The 5,000-nt window shown below is 56.0% G+C and overlaps 3 non-coding genes across 3 annotated transcripts in view; all 3 read right to left on the bottom strand.

Annotated features, from left to right (window-relative positions):
* LOC126317942 (large subunit ribosomal RNA) overlaps window positions 1–252 on the bottom strand; it is a 4,222-nt gene extending 3,970 nt beyond the window's left edge. The window contains exon 1 of the ribosomal RNA XR_007557046.1: window positions 1–252. This exon is cut by the window's left edge and continues 3,970 nt beyond it. This is a non-coding gene — a ribosomal RNA (large subunit ribosomal RNA).
* A 188-nt stretch (window positions 253–440) lies between these two features.
* LOC126317980 (5.8S ribosomal RNA) lies at window positions 441–595 on the bottom strand. Its single transcript, XR_007557072.1, has one exon. It is a non-coding gene; the product is annotated as a 5.8S ribosomal RNA (ribosomal RNA).
* Window positions 596–956: 361 nt separating this feature from the next.
* LOC126317874 (small subunit ribosomal RNA) lies at window positions 957–2,849 on the bottom strand. Its single transcript, XR_007556984.1, has one exon. It is a non-coding gene; the product is annotated as a small subunit ribosomal RNA (ribosomal RNA).
* Between the last annotated feature and the right edge of the window lie 2,151 nt (window positions 2,850–5,000).

Here is a 5,000-nt window from a genome sequence, read left to right as displayed (position 1 = left end):
CACCGGCCGCTACGGGCCTGGCACCCTCTACGGGCCGTGGCCTCATTCAAGTTGGACTTGGGCTCGGCGCGAGGCGTCGGGGTAGTGGACCCTCCCAAACACCACATGCCACGACAGGCGGCAGCCTGCGGGGTTCGGTGCTGGACTCTTCCCTGTTCGCTCGCCGCTACTGGGGGAATCCTTGTTAGTTTCTTTTCCTCCGCTTAGTAATATGCTTAAATTCAGCGGGTAGTCTCGCCTGCTCTGAGGTCGTTGTACGAGGTGTCGCACGCCACACCGCCAGCCGGCTGTGCACGCTACCGAGAAAGTACCGGTATGCGAACCGCCAGGCGACGGGCGCGCATCGCACGTTTAAGGAGACGCGGCCGGCCACACAGGCGACCACGACACTCCCACGTCTCCGAAGCGGGACAAACGCCGCGCGCTTCAGTATACGTAGCCGACCCTCAGCCAGACGTGGCCCGGGAACGGAATCCATGGACCGCAATGTGCGTTCGAAACGTCGATGTTCATGTGTCCTGCAGTTCACATGTCGACGCGCAATTTGCTGCGTTCTTCATCGACCCACGAGCCGAGTGATCCACCGTCCTGGGTGATCTTTTCCTTTTCAGTCTCCCACTGTCTCTTTCAAGACAGTAGCATTTGCGGGACTGAGGCGTCTGACGGCCCCTGTTCCACTATTTTTTTGTGTCCAACGGCCTCACAGCCGATGGGCGTCGTACGGCTCCACACCGGAGCGGACAGGCACTCGGGCGAACGTCATTCAAAACCGGCGCCAGGCGCCAGGTACCGCAGGCCAGCCGCTCCAGAGCTTCAGCGCTCGTACCACACAACAACAACACTTCCGCTAGTTTTGAGAGGCACGCGTGGTTCCGCACGCGGCGCACGGCCACTGCCGTACAGGTAGCGTGTTGCGCGACACGACACGCACATCGAAAGACATGCAGTCTAGTCGGTAATGATCCTTCCGCAGGTTCACCTACGGAAACCTTGTTACGACTTTTACTTCCTCTAAATGATCAAGTTTGGTCATCTTTCCGGTAGCATCGGCAACGACAGAGTCGATGCCGCGTACCAGTCCGAAGACCTCACTAAATCATTCAATCGGTAGTAGCGACGGGCGGTGTGTACAAAGGGCAGGGACGTAATCAACGCGAGCTTATGACTCGCGCTTACTGGGAATTCCTCGTTCATGGGGAACAATTGCAAGCCCCAATCCCTAGCACGAAGGAGGTTCAGCGGGTTACCCCGACCTTTCGGCCTAGGAAGACACGCTGATTCCTTCAGTGTAGCGCGCGTGCGGCCCAGAACATCTAAGGGCATCACAGACCTGTTATTGCTCAATCTCGTGCGGCTAGAAGCCGCCTGTCCCTCTAAGAAGAAAAGTAATCGCTGACAGCACGAAGGATGTCACGCGACTAGTTAGCAGGCTAGAGTCTCGTTCGTTATCGGAATTAACCAGACAAATCGCTCCACCAACTAAGAACGGCCATGCACCACCACCCACCGAATCAAGAAAGAGCTATCAATCTGTCAATCCTTCCGGTGTCCGGGCCTGGTGAGGTTTCCCGTGTTGAGTCAAATTAAGCCGCAGGCTCCACTCCTGGTGGTGCCCTTCCGTCAATTCCTTTAAGTTTCAGCTTTGCAACCATACTTCCCCCGGAACCCAAAAGCTTCGGTTTCCCGGAGGCTGCCCGCCGAGTCATCGGAGGAACTGCGGCGGATCGCTGGCTGGCATCGTTTATGGTTAGAACTAGGGCGGTATCTGATCGCCTTCGAACCTCTAACTTTCGTTCTTGATTAATGAAAACATACTTGGCAAATGCTTTCGCTTCTGTTCGTCTTGCGACGATCCAAGAATTTCACCTCTAACGTCGCAATACGAATGCCCCCGCCTGTCCCTATTAATCATTACCTCGGGTTCCGAAAACCAACAAAATAGAACCGAGGTCCTATTCCATTATTCCATGCACACAGTATTCAGGCGGGCTTGCCTGCTTTAAGCACTCTAATTTGTTCAAAGTAAACGTGCCGGCCCACCGAGACACTCAACAAAGAGCACCCTGGTAGGATTTAAACGGGGTCCGCCTCGGGACGCGAAAGCACCCCTTCGGCTCGCCCCACCGGCAGGACGTCCCACGATACATGCCAGTTAAACACCGACGGGCGGTGAACCAACAGCGTGGGACACAAATCCAACTACGAGCTTTTTAACCGCAACAACTTTAATATACGCTATTGGAGCTGGAATTACCGCGGCTGCTGGCACCAGACTTGCCCTCCAATAGATACTCGTTAAAGGATTTAAAGTGTACTCATTCCGATTACGGGGCCTCGGATGAGTCCCGTATCGTTATTTTTCGTCACTACCTCCCCGTGCCGGGAGTGGGTAATTTGCGCGCCTGCTGCCTTCCTTGGATGTGGTAGCCGTTTCTCAGGCTCCCTCTCCGGAATCGAACCCTGATTCCCCGTTACCCGTTACAACCATGGTAGGCGCAGAACCTACCATCGACAGTTGATAAGGCAGACATTTGAAAGATGCGTCGCCGGTACGAGGACCGTGCGATCAGCCCAAAGTTATTCAGAGTCACCAAGGCAAACGGACCAGACAAGCCAATCCGATTGGTTTTGATCTAATAAAAGCGTCCCTTCCATCTCTGGTCGGGACTCTGTTTGCATGTATTAGCTCTAGAATTACCACAGTTATCCAAGTAACGTGGGTACGATCTAAGGAACCATAACTGATTTAATGAGCCATTCGCGGTTTCACCTTAATGCGGCTTGTACTGAGACATGCATGGCTTAATCTTTGAGACAAGCATATGACTACTGGCAGGATCAACCAGGGAGCTGCGTCAACTAGAGCTGAGCAGCCGGCCGCCCGGGAGTGTGTCCCGGGGGCCCGCGCGAACACGCAAGCGTCCGCTCAATTATTCTGCAAACAGGAGGAGGCCGAGCTCCCCTGCACGATACACCTCGAAACCCTCTCAGGTCCCGGCGGCGCGCAGCGCCGTCCTAGGTACTTGGTCGGTTTCGAGAGAGGCGCAATCGCCCGGAGTTAGGCGAGTAGACGGTTTTAGTGCGAACACCCTTGCTCCCAACTGAGCTTGCCGCTGCCGACAGAGGCCCGGGAGCGTGCTGTCGTGGCATTGCCGGCGGGAGACAACACGCGCCACCTATGGTGACCGGCAGCTCCAACGCCAGCGCCACACAAGGGCAAAGCCCCACTTGGGTGCAGAAGCGAACTCTCCCAGCACAGCGCACGCGCCAACACGTCCGCACAACTGCGATACAAACCACCTGCGAGAACCGCTGGGGCGACCGAGCAGCAGACGGCGTCGCGGCGCCGAGTGCCAGGCGGCGGCGCATCCTCAACGCACACAGTCCTCAATCAGACCAGCACACTGCAGATGTCCACCGCGCTTCGCACCGGGCTCGGCTGAACCAACTTTGGCCGCCAGGCGCCGCGTGCAGGGTGCGCCGCAGCGTAGCTGCACCGCCTGCCGGGCCCGTCGGCTGGCGCTCCTGCCACTCGGCGCCCCCCACCAGCCGCCTGTTGCGCGTGCGCCCACGCAGCGCGCGGCCAACACGCCGGGCGGCCCCCCTTCACCGGCCGGGAACAGTCCCACCAAGCCACCGCCGCGTATCGCTTCATACCCACATGGACCTAGTCACGTGTGTGGATGTGGCGGGTACCGCTGAAACAACCGGTTAATAGCTGTACCGATCGTCGCCATCACAGATTCACCTCCAGCGTGAACAACCGCTCAACAACGGATTTCCAGTTCATTTGCGTATCTTGGGCAGTAAACGTAGATGTCCACCTACATTTGCGAATTCAACAATTCTTGCATGCCAGGATGTCATGTGTCACGACACGCTACATCAGACCACATACACACTGCGACATGTGCAGAAGAGAACACGTGGAAGGTGGCCCGCGCACGTATGCGATGTCCCTTCCGCGATCCACTGTCAACCGGCATCTGCGGCATGTCCCAGATATGGAACGCGGTCCACCAGGGTAGCACTTTGTGTGAGGCAATACGACAAAGTCGGAATACACGCGTCACTACATCAGACGGCTCACGCTGACCTGACCTGACCTGACCTGACCTGACCTGACTCACCGCACCACCACCCCCAGCGACCCAGGGTGACATACAATGCGTTCGTACGTTCCTCCCACACGCCTCTACGGCGTACCACAGTGCAACCTAGCTGTTATTGGGAGACGAGACAAGTAGCATCGAGCACAACATATGGAAATTGAGATTCGACACCGTTGGGCACAGCCAGCGTACGGTCACACGTATCACACTACTTCACTCTGTACGTAACGACCGATGATCGGTACAGCGTGTGGGTTACGCGTACGACATCAGCGGACAATGGACACAGACCATACCACGACGTACACTGAGGGCGTCGACATCTGAATGCAACTGAACAGCTGCGAGGCTCATTTAACACTCAAACGCCAGACCGACCAGCTTGAGAGGACAGAGACACAAAGAGGGGGACAGAGGGGGGGGGGCGGCGATATAGTCCTATTGCAGTACAATTGACAGTGGATAGCGGGAATATGTGGAAAGTAAGCAACACTCGCAAGACATCTACATGAGGATAACAACGACACCAGAGATTCCGAGCAGTGAACTATGTTAGGCAAAGGGACAACGTGGGTTAGGTTAAGGGACAACGTGGGTTAGGTTAAGGGACAACGTGGGTTAGGTTAAGGGACAACGTGGGTTAGGTTAAGGGACAACGTGGGTTAGGTTAAGGGACAACGTGGGTTAGGTTAAGGGACAACGTGGGTTAGGTTAAGGGACAACGTGGGTTAGGTTAAGGGACAACGTGGGTTAGGTTAAGGGACAACGTGGGTTAGGTTAAGGGACAACGTGGGTTAGGTTAAGGGACAACGTGGGTTAGGTTAAGGGACAACGTGGGTTAGGTTAAGGGACAAATTGAGTTAGGTTAAGGGACAACGTGGGTTAGGT

Source organism: Schistocerca gregaria, unplaced genomic scaffold, assembly GCF_023897955.1.
Source record: "Schistocerca gregaria isolate iqSchGreg1 unplaced genomic scaffold, iqSchGreg1.2 ptg000649l, whole genome shotgun sequence".
Lineage (NCBI taxonomy): Eukaryota > Metazoa > Arthropoda > Insecta > Orthoptera > Acrididae > Schistocerca > Schistocerca gregaria.
Note: the sequence above shows the minus strand (reverse complement) of the source record. Positions and strands in the feature narration are given on the sequence as shown.